Below are 23,101 nucleotides of genomic sequence, written 5' to 3'. Positions count from 1 at the left end.
AAACATTAGCAAATTCAAAGAAAATAGGAAGGTATCTATTTGCAGATGAATATCTTCAACAACTGTCTAGAGGCTAAAACTTGGATAGAAGAAAGTTGAGTGGTAAACAGATCAGAGAAATAACACTCGAATAAAGGGGCAAGGGTTCATTTGAGGAAGCCTTTCCTGAAAATGGGGGAATAAATCAAGAAAGGAGATAGGAGATCCAGGAAACTGGGGGTTCAACTCTAATGAGACTGTGCAACAGGGCTAGAGAGCAGTGAGTCCTGGTTGGAGTAGATCCCACTAAGTGGGTCCCTGGGCAGGAGGATGAAGGATCCCAAGAGGGAGTGAATCATTTGACATAGATTGCTGTTCTGTTTACTTTATTAAGTATGTATCTAAGTTTAATTTATGGATTGAACGTCTCTGTAAAAGCATCTTTCTCTTTTAGTCTTTCTTCTTTTCATTTTTGAAATTTAGGAAGGTGTATACATAGGAAATTCTGGATAAGCCACACGGTTTTAGGAACAGCAGAAAGTGTACCTATGACTGAGTCATCAGTACTAGCAATCACACAGAAAGTGATGCCAAGAATTTGTTGTAAGATGATAGACAGACAGATACCCCAAGAGGAAAACTGACCTTCCAGAGGTAACGCCCTATCTGCTGGGAGATGAAGCTTCTCACTGTGACCCTTATAATTATACAAAGATGCAAATATGGAGAATAGAGCTGGAACCCATCCATCCCAAGAATGGAAAAATAAGCACCATATGTACTCGCCATCAAATTAGTTTCACTGATCATCACCTAAGAGCACTTTTAGGAATAACACTAATTGGGTGTCGGGCAGATGTGGGTGGGGGAGAGGATGGGTGTATACATACATAATGAGTGCAATGCGCAGGGTCTATGGAATGGACACACTTGAAGCTCTAACTCGGGGAGGGGGCAAGGGCAATATACGTAACCTAAACTTTTGTACCCCCATAATATGCCAAAATTAAAAAAAAGCAAAAAAATAAAAATAAATTAATTAATTAAATTAAATTAACAAATACAGAAAAGTGAAGTAAAAAGAAAACTGAGGTTGACGGACATTTTGCGGCTAGTATGTTCTTCAGACATGGTAGTGAAGAGGGGAGGAATTGGGGTAGGAAAAAAAAAAGGGAACTACATTTCAGTTTCATTAAGCCAGACTTTCTTTTCCTCTCAGTTTGCAGCGGATATGGGCTCCATCAAGAGGCAAGGACTCTCTAGCAGGAAAAAAGTGAAAGAGGTTTTGCTAGGTTGACTCTGCCTTGTTCCCAGGGAAGACAGTTCATTACAAGAGGGATGAGTGCAAAAGGGTACCAGTAGGTTTTTCTTTAGTGCTAGTGGTTTCAGGATGTATGGACATTCTGTTTATTGACATATTTCCAAATTACCGGCCAGGGTGCTAGTCTGACTAAAACAGCATTGTTGCAGGTTATGTTCTACAGGAAACAAACGTGGAAATTAGTACGCAGGGTTTTCATTAGGAACTGCTGTAGAGATCAACACCTTAAAAGCGGGGGTGATGTGTGGGGAAGCAGGATTAGGCAGAGACAGAAGTGAAACTGTGTGGCAGCATCAACAACCTCAGCTGACCCTAAGGGAAGTTCTGGAGTTGATACGGTCTGAGCTGCACCCCATAAATCCCCAATGGGAAAGTCTTTATACCTCTCCTTGGATCAGTCAACAGAAGAAGACTACCCCTGAAGAGTGCACCCTTGGTCATGGGAGGCAATCTGGAAATGGCTGTCAGCTGAAGAAAGGTGGTTTTTTGGCAGCACCTCCAGCTGCAGAGGCTCTTCCTGCTGGGGATCTAAGCAGTGTAATAATAAGCTTGAGACGTCAAAAGTCCTTGATGAAGAGAGAAGCAAATGCCAGAAAAAAGGAAGGCCATATCTGTGACAGTGAGCTAAGAGTGGGGGAGAGGTCAAGGCAAACTGTCAGAAAGGACATTAATAACCATTTGGCTTTATATAGTCACAATAATATAAACATCATATATTGCTTTTGCCTCTTGTATTCAACCTGATGAAACTCAGATTTGTGGATACAAGACCATAACTGAATGCATATATTCCCCCATATCAGCAATCAAAATATAAAATTACAGGTAGCTCATGTTTGTAGGTTGAAGGTGGAAAGGGGTGAAAGAGAGGGTAGGGTTACTAATATCATCATAAGATAAAATCAGAAGTCAGGAAATGCCACCTATATGAATGGAACGAGAAATAGATTTTAAGTAGGTTATTCAAATTTAATTGGTTACCAATTGAGGGGAAAAATAGAGTATTAAATAATAGTATAAGTATCTGTTCCATGGAAATTTGTTGGGTGGTTACATTTGAAATGATATTAACATGGAACTTTACAATTTTCTCAATTTCTTCTAATACATTTGGCCTGTTTGGGTTTAATATCCCTTCAGAAGAAGAGATATTTGTTCTAAATTTTCAAAGTTATATACATAGAGTTGAGAAATAAGATTTATTTGAATTTTTCTTTCAATAATTTCTCTCAATAATATTACTAATTTTGTAATTTCTTCTTTTGATTCTTAATTTACTAAGTAGTTTATCAATTCTTTGAAAGAACCATATGCTGGATCTGTATTAGTTTTACTATGTTTATACCTTCTAGATGTCTCATTAATTTCTGTCTTTATCCTGTATTGCTTTTTCCCATCTATTTCATTAGATTTATTTATTTTAGTTTTAGGGGTTTTTTTAGTTTATTAATTAATTCATTTAATTTGTTTGTTCTTATTTTGATGTGTATTTCTTAAGACTATAAATTTTCCTGTAGTGACAGCTTTGACTATGTACTATAGATTCTTGGTTTCTCAATTATTTTTTAGATGTTCTTCGATTTTATTTCTGCTTTTCCTTAGGCTCCAGGTTTCTACTTGAAGATATTTTTGAAGGGGATTGTTTTTTAAATTTAACTTCTACCTTGATGTTGTCATTAGAGAACAAGGCATATATATTATTTGTGAATTGTGAAATTCACTGAAGTTATAATTAAGGCTTAACATAGAGCAAATTTTGAATACATCCCCAGAAGAACTTGAAAAGAAAGTGTATATTCTATTTTAGGATGTATAATTCAGTATATTCATATACAGCTAAAATGCTTTGTAATATTATTAGTATATATAGAGAGACAGACTATATATTCTTACCATTTTTGTGCTATTTGATTTGCCATAAATTAAGACATAAGAGTTAAATTCACCCACTTCTCTGATAAATCTGTTCCATTATGCTAATGTTTGTCTTCCATTTTTACTTTATAAATTTTGGATGTCAAATCTTTATTGTGAATTATACAATATATGTAGTCTTGTCTTAATCATTGGGCCTTCAAATCAAACATCTTTCATCATTGTAACAATCTTTCCATTCTATTTTTAAAAATATATCCATGCTTACTATCTAGACTTTTTGAGTTATTTTGATATAGACATGGCTTTCATTTATGACGATGGTTATTTTGACATATTTTTCTTTCATTACATGAATTTTTTGAGAAACAAAGGGAGCTCCACCTAAGTGTATGGCCATTTATTCCTTGATTTTGCTTCTTTTCTTCCAAGATAAATTGAACTGGTAGGACAAAAGGAATTCTGTAAAACCCTTTCTTTGTCCTTAAGCCAGTTCTACTTAGTCATATTCATATTTACATTATTGTTTTTTTCTCCAAAAGGAAGAAGTCCCTTTTTCTTATTTCTGTTTTTCTATTTAAATTATTTATGGAAGAAAATGATAATTTGTCCTATGGATTTTGCTGATTTAAACCTTCTAGTTTTTAATACCTTTTTCTATTGTTTCTTTATTTCCTATAAATTATTAATTAAATCTAGAGATTTGATCAGAGTTAGGCTCAAATTTTGGCAGGACTACTTCATAGGTAATGTTGAGTACTTCCATTAAGAGACCAAAACTCTCTGTTTAAGTGTCTTTTGGGATTTTAGAGAGCATTTATGATCACTGTTTAAATCCAGTGTTTAATTGAAGACTCCAAAATAGTGATTTCCTTTTACTCTTTCTAAATTTATTTGCTGTAATATTTTTATGACAAGAAACTTCCTCTGATCAACTCTCTAGTTATGCTATAGTGTAGTGGGTACAGGAAAATCAAGATAAAGGCTTGATTCTTTATCAGTTTTTAAAATAATGAGTTGGTTCTTCAATATCATTTAAAGGTGACTGATTAAGCATTTTTGTTGCTATCATTAAGAACTCATGTTTTTAAATATTTAATCTTTTCAATCCCTTACAACTATCTTTGTTCTCAAGTCTTCCCAATTTTGGTCAATGAAAGTCACTTCAAATTGGCTCCAAAGAACTTGAAGTGATGATTACAAAAATATGTGAAAAAAAATTATAATCTGTTTACACCAAAAAGTTCTAATATCTAGAAATGTATTTATGTAATTCTGCTGTACAGATCAGCATAGGCATTGCTTTACTACGTCCACTAAGGTATCAAAAAGAGTTGTAGCATTTTTAAAATTGGAAAAGACTTTGGGGTTTGACAGTTCAAATCTCTCATTTTTCAGGTGATTAAACTGAAGCCTAAAGAAAGGTGGAAACTTACTGGAGTATACAGGTTTTGGTGGAGGGTTGGGTTTAGAAACTAGGTTTCCTGTTTTCTTGCCTACTGTGCTCTTTTTATTCCTATCCCATCCTTCAACATTGCTCCTAATGTTACATTCTCTTGTAGCTCTCTCCAGCTCTTCCTATTCCACAGACCAAACAGTACAATCTGATGATCACACAGTACTGTAGAAGTACTTTCAAAGGTAGTTTTTATTATTATCTCACCAAGGCTGTATAATCTTGGTGGACAGGACTACTTATCTTTTATCCCTAACATTTTTTTTTTTTTTTGGCATATACAGGGTACTCAATAAATTTGTGTTAAACAAAATGACCTCTGCTTGCCTGTTAGCGTGGTCAGTGCTTACCTACCAGGTTACGCATGAAATTCAAGATTATGGAACATTTTAGAAGAAAGTAAATTTCTTCTAAATTTAAAATTTCTTCTTAAATGTTTAAAGTATAATTTTCGACAAAGTAAACACAGTTTGAGTTAAATTTGTTTTTTAGATTTAGTCTTCTTATTTTTAGCTAAAATTATATTATAAAAAGATACATGCCAATACTTTTAGATATAAAAAACAAGGAAGACATAAAATTCAGTACTATCTACTTTTAAGTGGCTGAGTTCTTAAAAATGTAAATATGCTTAGTTAAATTATTAAAATGAAGGTTTTATAAACCATAAAACTCATGCCAAGTAAGATTTATTGTACTGCCCAATTTCAAAGTGCTTAAAAAATATATTTTATTCTGAAAGTTTAGCAAATAAATATTTAAGTTGAATATAAACTTGAATTTTTCCACAAAACTTCTTAGATAATCCTTATTAATTTCTTATAATTATAATGTAACTTCAGATAGTTTGGGTGAATTCAGAGATTATTTGTAGGACTTCTTTTTTTTAATTTTTATTTTTTTTATTTCAGCATATTACGGGGGTGCAAATGTTTAGGTTACATATATTGCCTTTGCCCCACCCAAGTGAGAGCTTCAAGCATGTCCATTCCCCAGACGGTGCACACTGTACCCATTTGGTGTGAATATACCCATCCTCTCCTCCCCCCTCCCACCTGCCTGACACCCGATGAATGATACTACTATATGTGCATTTAAGTGTTGGTCAGTTAAGTCAGTTAATACCAATTTGATGGTGAGTACATGTGGTGCTTGTTTTTGCATTCTTGGGATACTTAGTAGAATGGGTTCCAGCTCTATCCAGGATAATACAAGAAGTGCTAGATCACCATTGTTTTTTTGTGGCTGAGTAGAACTCCATGATATACATGGGATTTCTTTTTTAAAAAATATGTATTAAGATCAGGCATGGTGCTCCCACCTGTAGTTCTAGCACTTTATGAGGCCAAGGCAGGAGGATCGCTCGAGGCCAAGAGTTTGAGACCAGCCTGGGCAAAAGTGAGAATTCATCTCTATAAAACAAACAAACAAACAAACAAAAACACAAGAAAGTGTTAAAGTGTAACAAATTCACCAATTCTATTGTTTTTCCACTAATATTTTTGAGTAATTTTTTCATAGAGGCTTACAAAAGTATCCTTAAATAAGATATAGGGGTGCTGAATGGAATATGCCTGATTCCCAAAGTATTAATTTAAACTTTACTTCAAAATTACAAAACTTACCATTATATTTGGGCATTATGTTCAAAACTAAATTATGAGCTGAAATTTTAGAAGTTGTTATTTGACTTAGGGAAGCAATATTTGATGATATTCACACCTCAAATACAAATATTATCAAATTCAAACATCTCTGTTTCTCTGAAAGGCCAACTTTGTTTTTTCTGTGGAATCCATGACTATTTCATGTTTTTGGTCACTTATAAAAAGTCTATCTTTTTTAGCCCCCATTTTCTATAGATGCTCTCCTTGCCTTTTCACAATAGCTTATCAACATTAGATGAGCTTTTTCTAAACAAATTATAGTGAGAAGAGATATTTTTAAATGTCCTTACTTGAAAGAATATTTTCCCTTTGAAATTTTTTTGATCCAAGTAATCCCAAAGTCTAGGAATCACTGATATAGAGACATAGATAGTAAATTTAGGTTGCTTATACTATGACTATATTACAAGTGAAGCTTATTCCTTTCTCCAAATAGACCCTGAAATTTTTCACATCTATACAGCAGAAATACATCTTAGCCTATGGTTTACATGCAAATATGCAAAGGTTGAGTGTAGGCATAACACCTTTTATCCTATCAATTTTCTATGAGAATGTTGCAATCAAAATGATATCTGAATACTCCCAGTGTGCTCCCAAATCTCATGTCCCAATTAGCATTAGTTAAGTGAGCAAATTGATTTTACAATGAGTGCATGGGATTTCTGAAGCTGTCTCCAGGATTTCAATGTGATCATGCTTAATAGCAGATATGACCAGTTAAGTTCTCCACCCAATCCTAAGAAAAAGCCTTCTGGATTCCAAGAAGCTAAATAACAGCTAGTTATGCCATCATTATGCCTCAAGCAAATGATTATTGAGATCCTTCTGTGCTCAGAGTTATGCAGAACACAGAAAGGAGTGCAAAGGTTATAATCCTCTCAAAATGTTTTCCATTGCTTAGGCTTGATTACATTTACATGGAAAAGTTTAATACACTCTCACACTTTACAGGAAGAAATGAGGAATTAAAAGAATGAAGAAGCAGAAAGATTTCATAATGGCAGAGCCATTCGTGCTAAGACTTCAAGGCTTAACTTGTTTTTCTCCAGCTGTCAATGTCCTGCGTAAAATAAAAATTTGATCTTGGTTTGTCCTTTATTAAATAGACTAAATAGTTAAAATTGTTATATTTGTAAAATTCATTATGGATAATATGGTTCAATTATTTTCCAACAGCACTAAATTATGGACTGGAGATGATATAAACAGTTAAACCTGGTCAATGTACTGCTTATAACCTTAAAAGGAAATAAAGGAAAGTATAAGTGGGAATGAGACCAGGTTACCTACCAGGAAATGGCATGTTATAATATCAAGAATAAATAATTTGCCTATTTCTTAATGATCCCCACAAAAATGTGTTTTTCAGAGGCTTTTTGAATCTGAAAAGTGTTATCTACAACATATTATATCTAACAATTTAAACTGGTGATAAACCTGGAAATAGAAAAGAATAAAGATTGCTTCTGAATGGAAAAGGCTTAAAACCAGCAGTATTTACTGATATTTTGTGCAATAAAAAAAAATAAAAGATGCAATTACTTTAGCTACTTTCTCAGGTAAAGCTGTTTTTAAGGAAAACTTAGAGCAATAGCTAACCTGGCACTCATAGGAGATGACTTTTTTATAACATTTTCAATGTACCTTCAATGCATGTACTTCTAGTCTAAATTATTAGCCTGTACTACTTTCCCTTTACCCAACCCAGATAGCATTTTTCAAGAAATAAACATACACGGCAAAACGGGAAAATAAAACCACTTTCTATTTCTTCATTTGTAGGGGGTTGAACCTCTTTGGATTGCTGGAGCTATAGATTTTTCAGGATGTGTGCTTCAGAGTGAAGTCAAGTGATAATACTTTTCTCTTAAATTATCAGCTGACTGAAAAATATCATTAGTCCTAAATTTCAAATTCTACCTATATTGTAAGTTATACAAGAACACCTTGCTTTTCCACTTTTTTTGACATTGACTACATGAGAATGGATAACTCCTGATTACTATAGTTAGATTGCCAGCTTTTTGAATTACTTTTTATACAAATGTCCTTCTCTGCCCCGCACATAGCATTTTTTAATACAAACAACAGGCAGATGATGAAGAAATTTAAAAGAGGCCACAAAGGTCAGAAAAATTGTTTAAATCTATTTCAGCATGGAGTTTTTTCCTTTTTTATTATTTAATAAATTCGGAGGTACACGTGGTTTTTGTTACATGGATGGATTGTATAATGCTGAAGTCAGGGCTTTTAGTGTACCCATCACCAGAATAGTGTACATTGTGCCCAATAGGTAGATTTTTGTCACTCACTCCCCTCCCATCTTCCCCCTTCTTAGTTTTCAATGCCCATTACACCACTTTATGACCATATACACCCCTTGTGTAGCTCCCACTTATAAGTGAGAACATGTGGTGTTTGTTTTCCATTCCTGAGATACTTCACTTAGAATAACAATCTCCAGTTTCATCCAAGTTGCTGCAAAAGACATTATTTCATTCTCTTTTATGGCTGAGTAGTACTCCATGGTGTGTGTGTGGGAGGGTGTATATATTTACCCCCACACACACAGTTTCTTTATCCACTCATCAGTTGTTGGGCACTTAGGTTGATTCTCAGTGAAAAGGGAACACTTATACACTGTTGGTGGGAATGTAAACTAGTACAACCACTATGTAAAACAGTATGGAGATGCCTCAAAGAACTAAAAATGGAGTTCTTTCTAGATTCTCTTTCTTTCTTTCACACTTCCTGCAGAAAGCTAAAAGTTGACTAACAATAGTGCATAAAAAAATAATAATAAGGCTGCGTAATTACCAAAGAGCTGAGACACTTGAATCTTCCAAAGTGCCAGATTACCTCAGTGCTAAACAGCAAAAAGCTAAAAGAGAATAAGAAGGATGGAAAGCCCATTTAATCTCTGGTTAAGGGGGATACTTGCTTGCTGAAAACTTGTGGTCAAAGCACTTATTCTAGGAAGATTAAGCAAGTTGAGGATGACATTGAACAACTTCTCAAGCAAATTAGTGAACTCACTGATATTAAAGAATCTGACACTCACCTGGCCCCACCAGCATTCGAGGATTTGGCTGCAGATAAGCAAATGCTCCAGAATGAACAACATTTACGGGTTGCAAGCTGTACAAAGGTAATCGTTGCAGACTTGGAGGGCCAGAAATACAATACATTATCAACGTGAACCAGTTTGCCAAGTTTTTTGGTGGACCTTAATGATCAGGTGGCACCTACTGACATTGAGGAAAGGATGAGAGTCGGTGTGTACAGAAATAAGTATTAAATCCACATTCTACTACATCCTAAGATTGACCCAGGTGGAATAAAAATCTGATGTCACAGTGATTTTGGTGGTTGTAAGAAACACATTGAGAAATTGCAGGAAGTAGGTGAAACCCCACTACTTTATCCAGAGAGATTTGTTAACCTTGACATTGAGACTCACAAAGGTGTGCTGCTCTTTCATCTACCAGGTACAGGCAGAATAGTCTGTGTTTGGGCAGTTGCTTGGACTATTGGACTGACGCTCGCTTCATTTGAATTATTGGATCTGAGCTTGTACAGAAGAACATAGGTAAGGGGACTGGAATGGTTCATGAGCTCTTTGAAATTGCCAGGAAAAAGAAAGCCTGCCTACCAATTTAGATGAAATTGGTGCAGTTGGAGGGGCTCAGTCTGGAGATGGTGCTGGGGAGGTCAGTGAAGTACAGGACAGTGTTGGAACTAATTGACTAGCTGGATGGTTTTGATCCTCAAGGCAATATTAAAGTGCTGGGGCCACTAACTGACCTGATACTTTGAATCCAGCACTGATGAGACCAGAGAGATGGATAGAAAGATTGAGTTTAGCTTACCTGATCTAGAGGGTCAGACCCACATCTTTAACATTCATGCTTATTCAGTAAGTGTTGAAAGATACCAGATTTAAATTGTTAGCACAACTGTGTCCAGATAGCACCGGTGCTGACATTAGAAGCATTTGCACAGAAGCTGGTATGTTTATGGTCAGAGCATGGTGAAAATTGCTATTGAGAAGGAGAGCATGGTGAAAATTGCTATTGAGAAGGATTTCTTGGAAGCTGTAAATAAGGTCATTAAGTCTTCAGTGCTACTCCTTTCTGACATACAACTGAGCCCCAAAGGCTTTCAAATGAAAACACTGTTTAAAATTGGAATGCTAACCTTACATAGACTTGTTAATAGGCATTTCACACAAACAAAAGTCTTCAAAATTGTAAAAACAAAAACAAATAATAGTTTTAACTGTCATTTACTGAATACATGATACTTATCCTGGGCAGATTTGTCTGTTTATTTAATAAATATTTATTGAATACCCACTATATATCTGGTAGTAGTGAAGGAATTAAGGCAAGGAAAATGATCATTGCCTTCAAGGAGCTTATAATCAAATATTAAGAGATGTGTCCAAGACGGTGATGAAAGATATGCAATGGGAATTATGAAAGCATAGACTAGCCTGAGGCAAAGCTTTCTGAAGATGCCGATGATTGATCTCCAAGTTAAAGAAATTAGATTTGCACTTGAAAATGAAGAGAAATGATATACTAAACAGAGAAGTTGTGTGAACAAAAGCACTGATGGAAAAACACTATCTGTGTTCAAAGAACTACAAAGACTTTGGGATTTGGAAGGTTGGAACTGAAAAGTTGAAGCTGAAGAGGTGCACAGAATTAAAATCATGAAAGAACTGGCATGACATTTTAAGATACTTAATTCTACAGGTGGGGAAGTGAATCAAGAGTTTCAAAGGTCATACATGGTTCAAATACATACCTTGTGCCCATGTCAGAGTAGAGTTTGTATTTATGAGGATGTATCAGCTCAGGCTGCCACAACAAATTATCATAGACTGGGAGGTTTAAGCAAAAGAAATTTATTTTTGCACAGTCCTGGAGGCTGGGATGTCAAAGATTAAACTGCTGGCATAGTCAGATTTTATCTGAGGACTGTTCTCTTGGCTTGTAGGCAGCCTCCATCCTATGTGTTCACATGACCTCTTCTTTGTGGGAGCATGGAGACAGCAAGCTCCCTGGTTTCTCTCCTTACAGGGGCAAGAACCCTCATGACCTCACTTAATCCTAATCACCTCTCAAAGGCTCCATCTCCAAACATAATCATATTGGAGGTTATGGCTTCAACATATGAATTTTAGGGGGCTGCAAACATTTAGTCCATAATGGAGAGAAGGAAGCTGCTGTAGTCATAAGCATAAGAGATAATGAGATCTTCAGCTAGAGTTGATAAGACATGTGGAGAAAAAGAATAGAAGAATAGCTATGAGGTGAAATTAGTGGTTTTGGGTGATGATTGATTGATTGGAGCTGAGGGAGAAGGAGCAGTCTACTTTTTTCTCTCTCCCTTGTCACCCATCAACTCCATGCCACCAGGTGAGGCTATTGCACTAGTCTTCACACTGATTTCCTTCCTGCACTTCATCCAACTTCCACCATCTTCTACACTGCAACCCATAATATACATATATTATGTTAATATATGTATAAAAAATATCATACATGACATAATGATTAGGGTATTTTTACCTTAAAATTTGAAGTTTGCTTTTGGAAGTGGGCACTGAGTGTTGCAGCTTGTGAATTATTGTGGGGTAGAAGGAAGGTAAGCTGAAAACAGAGGAAAGTTTGTACCAGATGCAGATGGATGTGGCTTATAACACACCCAGTGAATGGGGGGAGCTGGTGCTTGTTTGTGGTGTGTGTATGTGGTGGGGAGGGGGGGATGTTTTTCCTATATAGCTTGGATACCCAGCTGAGTATCCATTTTTTGCATTCTCCATACATTTCTCACAGAGGAAATCATGCACAGCCAACCTTAAATTTTTGTCTTTATAGCAATTGCTTTGGAACAAATTCATGTTTTCAAAACAAGTGTTGTAGCACAACTGACTGTAACTGTGCCTTGAACAGTTGGGAAAAGCATCACAAAAGCGGTGACATGTGAACTGAGTCTTGTAACATGGAAAGATATATGTCAACAGAAAAAGGAGCAGCACACATAGAGGGGACTAGGTATGAAAGAGAACATCATGTTTGGCAAACTGCGGATGTGCAATTTCCCTATCTTAATACGTTACATTGTTTGTTTAAATTTTTTCAAACATTATTTTCCTCATCATGCATGTTCTAATTTACTCCTTTTTCTAACATATAATTCTTTATTTCCCATTTTTCCCCCGATTATGGAAAACATAGTTTTCCTTCATTTGATATCTAAAATCTTTATTTAGATGTACACTTTTTAGCTGGGTGTAGTGGCTAGTGCCTGTAGTCTCCGCTATGCGGGAGGCTGAGGCAGGAGGACTGCTTGAGCCCAGGAGTTCAAGTCCAGCCTGGGCAACAAAGGAAGACCCTGTTTCTAGAAAAAATAAAAAAATATATGTGCTTTTACTTTTGTGTAATACACAAATATGGCAATGTTGTGTAAATATCTTTTTTTCTAACAACTCAATTAGCTTTGTCTTGATGATAGATATTACAAATAGTCCTTTCAGATTAAAAAATAAAGAAACATTATTCACAAACTTGAAACAATTATTGCAGCTTTATGAATTCTAATCCAGGGGTAATCATGTTTTCATTTTATTGTATTGGGAAATATTACAAAATTAATTGCTGAAATTAATGTTAGAATTTTTAGTTCATCCAAAAAAATATTGTTCCTTGAAGTTTAATTTAACCTAGTCTATTTCAAGTTACCAAAATATAAGATGTGTTCTTATACTACACAAATTCATTAAATCAATTAACAATCACTTATTAAGTGCCTGCCATATGTATAAATTGATCTTAGGGCCTATGAGTATAATTTCCTGTGTTCTCTCCTGTGTTGATGTTGTGTATATGTACTAAAAACATATGGAAGCATACTAAATGGAAAAAAATACCTGAGTGAAAACAGCAATATCGTTTCACTCAGATGATTGTGTTAATTGGTTTCCTGATAGACGAGGGCCTTATTCCACATAGATGATCAAATTTATTTTAGAGTCTGATCCTTTGAGGACACTGCAATCTAAGTTTTTTAGTAACTTACTGCTTCGTATAGAAAAGTATCTTTGTTATCTGGGATATTCACTTGAGATACAGAGCATTGTCATAATGAAAAAACGTTGTAAAATTAGTAAAATCACTGAACCTATTCAAGCTACATGTGGCGCATTGTCTTTTTAGGGTTCTATGAAATGTTCTACAGAAGTTTTCTAAAAATTTCTTTTATTTTCTGCAAAAAGCTTATACTATATCATTGTTCTGAGTATTCATTAACTTTCCCACTACATTTTTTAATTTTTATGTTTTATTTTTTATAAGAGATAGGATCTTACTCTGCCACCCAGGCTGGAGTGCAGTTGTGTGGTCATAGCTCATTGCAGACTCAAACTCCTGGGCTCAAGCAATCCTCCTGCCTCAGCCTCCTGAGTAGCTGGGACTACAAGCACTTGGCGCTATGCTTAGCTTCCCACCACATCTTGAAAACACTTGTGTCACTGAAATTGCTAAGATGGTTATTGTAGTTACTCTTACAATGCAAGCACTGTGAAGTATATCTTTTGATTCTTATTTTCATTTCCCATTCTCCTATCTGCCTTTCTGCTCAGTTCATTTCTTTTGCACTTTACAGTTGGGAACAAAATGAGAAAGATAATATATTCATTTCCATTAATTCCCCTACTCTTTATTGAAATAAAAAAGAATTAAAATGGATAAATGGGCCCTCAAAGTATTTCATTTATTTAACTCCTCCCTCAATTGCAATTAGTTGACTGAGCTATTTCTCTATTCCTCATTTTCTTTAACTTTAATATCCATATTTGTAACATAAAGCAATTCTAGGTAAAACTTGCCTTTTTATGTTTTTTTCTCTTTCTTCATATCTTTATTGGCAAGTTATACTTTTCAAAAATTTCTCCTTTTTTCTAAACAATCACTTTTCCCTGTAAAATTACTTATGATATCGTTTTCTTAACTTCTTAATATTCATTGTATCTTAGTGATACCCACTTTCTTACATTTCTGACATTGTAATCTGTATTTTATTTCATTTTTTTAAATTTACTTCAGAATATTATGGGGGTACAAATGATTTGGTTACATAAATTGCTTTTGTACCTTGCCCATCCCCCAGATAGTGTGCCGTGTACCTGTTAGGTGTGATTTCACCTAGCCCCTCCTCCCCTCTTCACCTGCTTGATTTCTGATAAATATTATTTACATATGTGCACATATATGTTGATCGGTTAGTTCCAATTTAATGGTGAATACTTGTGGTGTTTGTTTTTCCATTCTTGTCACACTTCACTTAAAAGAATGGTCTCCAGCTCCATTCAGATTAGTACTAATACAAGAGGTATTAGTTCACCGTTTTTATAGCTGAGTAGTACTCCATGGTATACATATACCACATTTTATTAATCTACTTATGTATTTATGGGAACTTGTGTTGTTTCCATATCTTTGCAATTGTGAATTGTGCTGTAATTGTGAATTGTGCTACATTTGAGTGCAAGTGTCTTTTTTTAGAGAATATCTTTTTTTCCTTTGTATAAATACCCAGTAGTAGGTTTGCGGAATAAAATGGTAGTTCTACTTTTAGTTCTTTGAGGTATCTCCAGACTCTTTTCCATAAAGGTTGCACTAGTTTGCAGTCCCACTAGCAGTGTATGAGTGTTCCTATCTCTCCACACCAACATTTGTTGCCCTGGCTAGAGTGAGTGCTGTGGCGTCAGCCTAGCTCACAGCAACCTCAAACTCCTGGGCTTAAGCGATCCTACTGGCTCAGCCTCCCGAGTAGCTGGGACTACAGGCATGCGCCACCATGCCCGGCTAATTTTTTTCTATATATATTTAAGTTGGCCAGATAATTTATTTCTATTTTTAGTAGAGACAGGGTCTTGCTCTTGCTCAGGCTGGTCTCCAACTCCTGACCTCGAGTGATCCACTGGCCTCAGCCTCCCAGAGTGCTAGGATTACAGGCGTGATCCATGGCGCCCCCGCCCTGGGACTTTTTGATATAAGCCATTCCCGCTGAAGTTAAGTGATATCTCATTGTGGTTTTGATTTGCATTTCCTTGATGATTAAATATGTTGAGCATTTTTTCATATGTTTGTTGGTCATTAGTCTATCTTCTTTTGAAAAATTTCTGTTTTAAATAATACATTAATATAATATTCATCAGTGTGTTTGGAGGAGACCTTGGAATCCTATCATCTAAGAATGTTAAGTGACAAAATAACAAGATACAAACAAAGGCCAATAAGTGTCCAATGATTAAGATGCTTTCAAAATATACTCTGATGCTGCAGTAATCGGAATAGCATGGTACTGGCATAAAAGCACACATATGGGCCAAAGGAACAGAATGGAGAACTCAGAAATAAATCCACACATTTATCGTCAATTAAAATGTGCCAAGAACACACAAAAGGGAAAAAAAAACAATTTCTTCATAAATGGTGCTGGGAAAGCTGAATATGTTCATGCAGAAGAAAAGAATTAGACCCCCGGTCTCACCCTCATGTACAAAAATCAACTTAAATTCATTTAACTCAGAGTGAAGAAACAACCTATAGAATGAGAGAAAATATTTGCAAACAATACATATGATAAATGGGTTAATAACTGAAATATATAAAGAACTCAGATAACTTGATAGCAAGGAAAAAAATAACCTGATTTAAAAATGAGCAAAGACATTTCTCAAAAGAAGACACACAAATGTTCAATAGTTATTTGTAAAAAATGTTCAATATCACTAATTATGAGGGAAATGCAAATCAAAACCACAATGAGATATTATTTCACACCTGTTAGAATGGACGCTATCAGAAAGAAATGATAGCAAGTGTTATCAAGTGTAGAGAAAAGGGAACCCTTTTACACTGTTGGTGTGAATATAAATTGGTACAACCATTATGGAAAACAGTATTGAGTTTCCTCAAAAATTAAAAATAGAACTACTATATGATCCAGCAATCTCACTATGGGGGTATATCCAAAGAAAATGAAATTGGTATATCAAAGAGATTTCTGCATTTCCAAGGTCATTGTAGCCTTATGGACACTAGCCAAGATATGGAATCAACCTAATTTTTCATCAGTGGATGAATGGATAAAGAAAATATGCCATATATATACAGTGGAATATTATTCAGCCTTAAAAAAGGAAGAAATCCTCTTATTTGCAACAACATGAATAAACTTAGAGGACATGATGCTAAGTGAAAGAAGCAAGGCACAGAAAGACAAATACTGCATGATCTCATTTATTTGTGGAATCTAAAAAAGCCGAACTCATAGAAGTAGAGAATAGAATGATAGTTGCTCAGGGGCTAAGGAATAGAAGAAATGGAAAGATATTGGTCAAAGAGTATAAAGTTTCCTTTATGCAGGATTAATAAGTTCTGGAGATCTAATGTATGACATGTTGACTATAGTTAATAATACTGCATTGTATACTTGAAATGTGCAAAGAGAGTAAATCATAAATGTTCTCATCACGCAAAGATAACCATATGAGGTGATGGATATGTTAATTAACTTGATTGTGGTAATCATTTCTCGATGTATATATATGTCAAAACATTATACACCTTAAATATATATAATTTTTATTTATCAATTATACTTCAATAAGGCTAGAAAAATTTAAAACCAAAATAGATGAAGATAAAAAGAAATTTCTAATATAAAAAAATTTATGAATAAAATTTTCTGCCTTTTTCACATGCAAATAACATAGAAGTGGGAATCAGTCTTTAAGTCCTATAGCCAAACATTAAATAATTACAATAAATTCAGAAAAGGAAAGAGGAGAAAGTATCTGGTAAATTCTAAATTTGGATTGTGAGGACCCAGATTTTGGAGATATCATCTGTTATTTCATAATTTTTTAAGAAATTTATCACCACTGAAGGAAAGTCATAGAAATGTGAGTCTCTGGGGGTGGGGGGAGGACATAACCTCTTTAGAATGGAGTGAGTGCTAAAATCCTTATTTTTGTAAGAGTGATTTTTAAGATTAAAAGCAAAAAGAAATCTAGCATCTGTAAACGTTTTACATTTATGACATTTTACAGGCAAGTCAAAGCACAGTTTTGGAGACTTTCCACATGGCTGGTATTTATTAAAGATAAAAGTTAAAATAACTTTCTTCAGTTTTATTAGACTACAAACATTTTGTACTGTTAGTCAGAATGACTTTATAAGGAATCCAGAAATGATAAATGGTGTTGTGATGAACTGCTACTAAAGGAAAACCAGAGGGACTTTGATTTCTGTCATATATAGAGTATAGCATTCTGGATTACGAGGAGGGTCATCTTTCTCCACACATCTCTCTTGCATCTGAATCTTGGGTATTTTAGCCATCTCTGGCTAGGTGAAAGTATAATAATAGATTATGTCTTAGCTCTCTAAATCTCTTTGCTGGAAGAAGATTAATCTGTGCATTTTAATAAGAATAGCTTATTTTCATCAAGTAGTTGAAATGAGAGTGAATTGAGAAAGATTTAAAAATGAAGAGTAAGACCTCCAAATCATTATCTGAGTACATCCATAAGGAACTAAGCATAGCCCCATTTAATTCAAAAAAGAGCAATTGAGTACCTCCTATAGTACAAACGTTAGGTATTCTTTCTCCCCCAGTATCTTATGTGGAGGTGGAGAGGCTCACCACAGAGGCATGCCTGGGTTGCTATTGGAGCACAGAAGAGTGAGTCCAATATTTCTGGAGGAAAGGAAGGAAAGGGGTATTCTAGGGAGAGAGAAAGCACATGCAAAAGAAGTGATCCTAAAATCACTGGAGAAAATATAATCCAAGGTTTCTCATGTGCATAGATGCAGAAGTCCTAAATAAGAGCAAAATATTAGCAAATTAAATGTAATGATCCATAAAAAGTATAAAACATCATGATCCTATTGGGTTTATTCTAGAAATGCAGATATGGTGAAATATTTAAAAAGAAGCCAAAATATTCACAAATGAGAAAAAATTATATATTTGACCAAATTTAATATCTTATCATGATTTTAAAAAAATTTCTTGGAAAATTAGAATAGAAAGGAATGTCTTTAGTGTAACAAATTTCTGAAAAGAAAAATATATGCACATAAGTAAAATCATACTTAGTAATGAATTATTGAAACTTTTTGCCTTGAAATCAAGAGTGAGAAAAAGATGCCCACTTCATCACTTACAGTATTACACTGGAGGTCATAGCCATTGAAGAAAGGAATAAAAATGATCTTCAATCTTTATTTACAGATAACTAGATTGAATATATAGAAAATTTGAAACAATATAGACTGTTTTAATCAATTATTGTTAGTTTAGAAATGCAAAATCATTTTTCTTTCTATTAATAATGTATACCAGCAGTAGCAATAAAACATAAAGTATATGAAATTTTAAGGGGATACCATTTACAATAGCTTTTAAAAATTCTAATATTGTAGAATAAATCTAATGGAAGATGTGGAAGACCTCTACCCTGAAGCCTGCAAAACCTGTACATGGGTTTCAAGACCTAAAATATTATTTCTCGCAAAATTAATCTTTAGATTCAATGCAGCATCCATTCCAACATCTTTCTAGTATTCCTTCCTCTGCTGCAGAAACTGGAAAGCTAAAAATGCAAAACATGTGGCATCTATTTTGCTGGTGTAGACTGTAAGAGGCACAGCATGGATCAGGAGCTGGTTATTGTTTCCTAATGCTTGAGGCTTATTGGTTGTAGCAGTGGCAAGGGTGGCATGATTCTAAAATAAGGTCTACTTTACACTGAAAAAGTCACTTCCTGAGCATAGAAATGGCAGCAACTCATCTGGCTGCACAATTCTGCACTTGTATCTTTGAGGGCCATAGATAAAAGCTTAATTTGAAGTCTGTTTCTTCATTCCTCCCAATGATCCTAAAGGCTATTTAATGCCATGTAGTAAATCTCTTTCTACGTAATGTACCTAGAGGTGAAACTTCTCTCTGTAACTGATTCCTACTTGATACAATAAAGCATGATCAGCATCCAGTATAAGGATCAAAAGTTTCAACTAAATGGATAAGCAACTTTTATCTTGTTTTATAATTAGAGTTTAATCTTGGTCCTCTAATCTCTGATCACATGGAATATTAATTGAAAATAAATTTTGTCAGTACAAATCCATCACCACTTTTGAAAACTATTCACATAATAAATGCGATCTTTATTAAGTCAGTAGCATCCTCCATGTAACTGTAAATAGCAGGGCCTACAGGAGAAGAACACCAACCAAGTGCTATTGTACCACTAAATATTGAGTCTTTACTGTTGCAATTTATGTTCTCTCTTTTGCCAATAATGTCCAGACATTATGTTTGCCCTGTTCTGGTGGATCAGTAGGTGCAAGGACCTGAATGGATTTTTGCTAAGGATTGATTTACTCTGATAAACTAGTAAAGGAAAGACATAAAAATTGTAATAGCACACACATACACACAGAATGCAAAGCATGAAGTATTGGATATCATGATTGATTCTTAAGTTAAAGGAGTAGAGAATCATTTCCCTAAAAATCACAAACAAGGGTATCGGTAATTTACTTCATTTTCTTTCATGATGTTAAACCACATTTAGCACTATCCTTTTCAACATAATGACTTTTAAGTAAGTTTGTGTGTGCAAACTTCTCAACGGATTGTTTCTTTTTTTTTTTTATTTCAGCTCATTATGGGGGTACAAAAGTTCAGGTTATATATATTGCCCATGCCCTCCCATCCCCCCGAGTCTGAGCTTCAAGCGTGTCCATTCCCTAGACTGTGCACATCGCACTCATCATGTAGGTATGCACCCATCCCCTCCCCCCACCCTAGTATTTTAGTGAGCATCTGCTAAGTACAAAGAGTGTTGGGAACTATGGAAAACATAAAGTTACTTAGGAAACTGACTTTATTTGTAAAGAGCCTATAATCTTGTGGAAGAGGCAGTAAGAAATATTTACATTTAATTATATTTAAAAATCACACTAGAGTTTTATTAGATTGTAATTAATATAAATAAATTATTAGAAGGAGAAATAAATCCCAAATTAGGGTGTTGGGGAAAACTTCAAGACAGATGTTTTATCTGAATCAGATAAGATAGAAAGGAGGGCCTTTCAAAAAATAAATATCATGGACACATTCTATTAATGGAAAGTTATGTTTATTGGACAACTTGGACTTACGTGGATTGGCCACATGTTAAAGGTGGCATAAACAATGACCGTGAAAGAAAAGTTGAGACCAGATTGTGGAAGATCACAAATGGCATGCTAAGAATTTTCAATGTTATTCTCTAGTTATTTGGAAGCCACCTAACCAAGAAGTACCAAAATGTGGGGGGGTTAGAAAGAACATTGTGGCAGAAACGTGCAACTTAGATTGACCAATTGAAGGATTCGAGCTGAGAGACCTGTACATTACTAGTGGAAATGTTCTAGTGGAAAAAGGCAGCGATAATAGGAACAGAGGGGGGCAAACTACATCAGAGGTATAATCTGGCCAATCAGTGATAATAGGACTGGTTATGAGAGAGAAGAAGCCCTAGAAGATTACCAGTCAGAGAAACTTGCTGAATGGTATTTCATTTATTTCATGTGATAGACAGAATAAAAGCATTCTTAAAATGTCCATGCCCTAATCCCTAGAATCTGTGAGTATGTTAATTTATGTGGCAAAAGGAATTTTGTAGATGGGATCTTGAGATGGGAAGGGTTTACCCTGGATTATCTGGGTGGGCCTAGTACAATCATAAGGGTCCTGATGAGGTGGAAGCAAGAGGAGCAAAGTGAGGAAAAGGAGCTATGACAATGAAACCTGCAATTGGAATAATGCACTTTGAAGAGGAAGGAAGGGACCGTGAGCCAAGGAATTCAAGCAGCCTGTAATGCTGAAAAAGGCAAGGAAAGGAAATAGACTCCCCAGATTCTACTCTGTAGCATCCAGATGGAATGTGACATTGCCTACAACTGAATTTTAAATTTCTGACCTCCAGATTTTAAGAGAATAAATTTCTGTAGTTTAAGGCATTGAGATTATAATTTCTTACAGTGGTAACATGAAACTAATACAGATTTCGATACTTATAAGTGGGGTGTTGCTGTAACAAATACCTAAAACTCTGTAGGTGGCTTTAGTATTAGGTGATGTTTTCAGTAATTTATTTTCTTTTCCAGCAGTTTCAGTATATTTAGACAGCTATTACTAACCCATTCATGTCATAGGCACCAACTCACATACATACACTTTGCCTTACATTTTTACAGTATCCCCTAGAATAGAAAGAATTAATTCTGTTTCCCCTGAAATTTCCCAAAACGTCATGTATGGCAATCTGCATGGGATTAACTCTAGTCATATATTTATTGACACATAACAGGGCCTTCTATCACTACTCACAGCCACTTTTGCAAAACTAGAATTATGATTTAGAATGTCAGGTTACTGGATACATTTATTCTCTTTGATATAAATAAATATTTTAACTGGTAGCCTTATTAAAACATTTTTTGAACACCTTAAGATTCACATCATTTCTATTATAAGTAAAATTTGAAGATTAAGACCATGGCTGTCTTACCTTCATCTGTCCCCTTGTACAAGTATATACTTAATAAGTATTTGTTCCATGGGGTAGGAAGCATGGACTTCTATTAACTAATCATTATCATCTTAATTTGAGTAATGAATGGTTGAGTAGACTATGTTTACACATTGGTAAAAAATTTAGCATATGAATAACTTCTATCAACATTATTTGTTGAATACCAATTATGTATCATCATCTTGTTCTTAGATTAACATATTCCTCTGAACTTAACACCAATCTCAGTAATTCTCTCACTAATAATTATTGTCACCCATGCCTCCATTCTTTTAAGACTTCTTCCACAGAACTCACCCACTCAGTCTCAGAGAAGAGTGGACCACTCACTGTCAACGACAGTTTTTTATGGGACCACAAATCTACTTTCAGGGCACCTATTTTTAAACTTAAAGGATATATTCATTCATGTGATCACTTGATTATGTCTGTATTCTCCACTAAAATAAAAACTACATAAATAATCATGTCTATTTTTGCTTACTATTATATCAACAAGATGGCATATTTAAGTACACAAAATATTTGTACTGAATATATGAAAAAAAGAGTTAAAGTAATTTGATTAAGGGATCATATGTGGAATCCTAAATTTTACAATAAAAAAATCAGGTTAATCTGATCCAGGTGGGAACAGAGATATTTATGCTACTGAAAACACATGCATCATCCACCCAAGAAAATAACAACAGCAAAACATAAATTTTTTCCGCATAGAATCAAGATCAGGTAGTTACAAGCTAAAATCCTGGCACCTTCTATGTTATACTATTCTCTTACAAACATTTCTTTAAATGGTCTTAAAAGTTGGAAGCCAAAGGTTTTTAAAATTGAATAGTCATGTTTTCACATGCTGTACTTGTGTTCATATTCTGTAGGTCCCCTAATGACTCATTGAATATTTACTGCACACTCCAGGTGGGCTTTCTAAAGCTTTCCAAGGCATGATTTAAAGATGATACAAGATTTAGTGTTCACCAAAGTAAAGAAGACAGTTTTGAAAATAAAATTTGAGAGTCTTTTTTTCTCTCCATAGTTCCTGTTTCTGTATCTAAAACCGTTTAAATAAACATCTAAAAACAGCTTTTATAATGGTAAGAGAATTGCGAATTTCATTTACATATTTACTGTTC

At 34.6% G+C, this 23,101-nt stretch overlaps 1 protein-coding gene and 1 pseudogene across 25 annotated transcripts in view; both read left to right on the top strand.

Moving 5' to 3' along the window:
- RALYL (RALY RNA binding protein like) overlaps positions 1-23,101 on the top strand; it is a 652,666-nt gene that overhangs the window by 418,044 nt on the left and 211,521 nt on the right. The window lies entirely within an intron of this gene.
- On the top strand, positions 1,541-22,855 carry LOC138381887 (26S proteasome regulatory subunit 7-like; annotated as a pseudogene).

This window comes from Eulemur rufifrons, chromosome 3 (genome assembly GCF_041146395.1).
Source record: "Eulemur rufifrons isolate Redbay chromosome 3, OSU_ERuf_1, whole genome shotgun sequence".
Lineage (NCBI taxonomy): Eukaryota > Metazoa > Chordata > Mammalia > Primates > Lemuridae > Eulemur > Eulemur rufifrons.
Note: the sequence above shows the minus strand (reverse complement) of the source record. Positions and strands in the feature narration are given on the sequence as shown.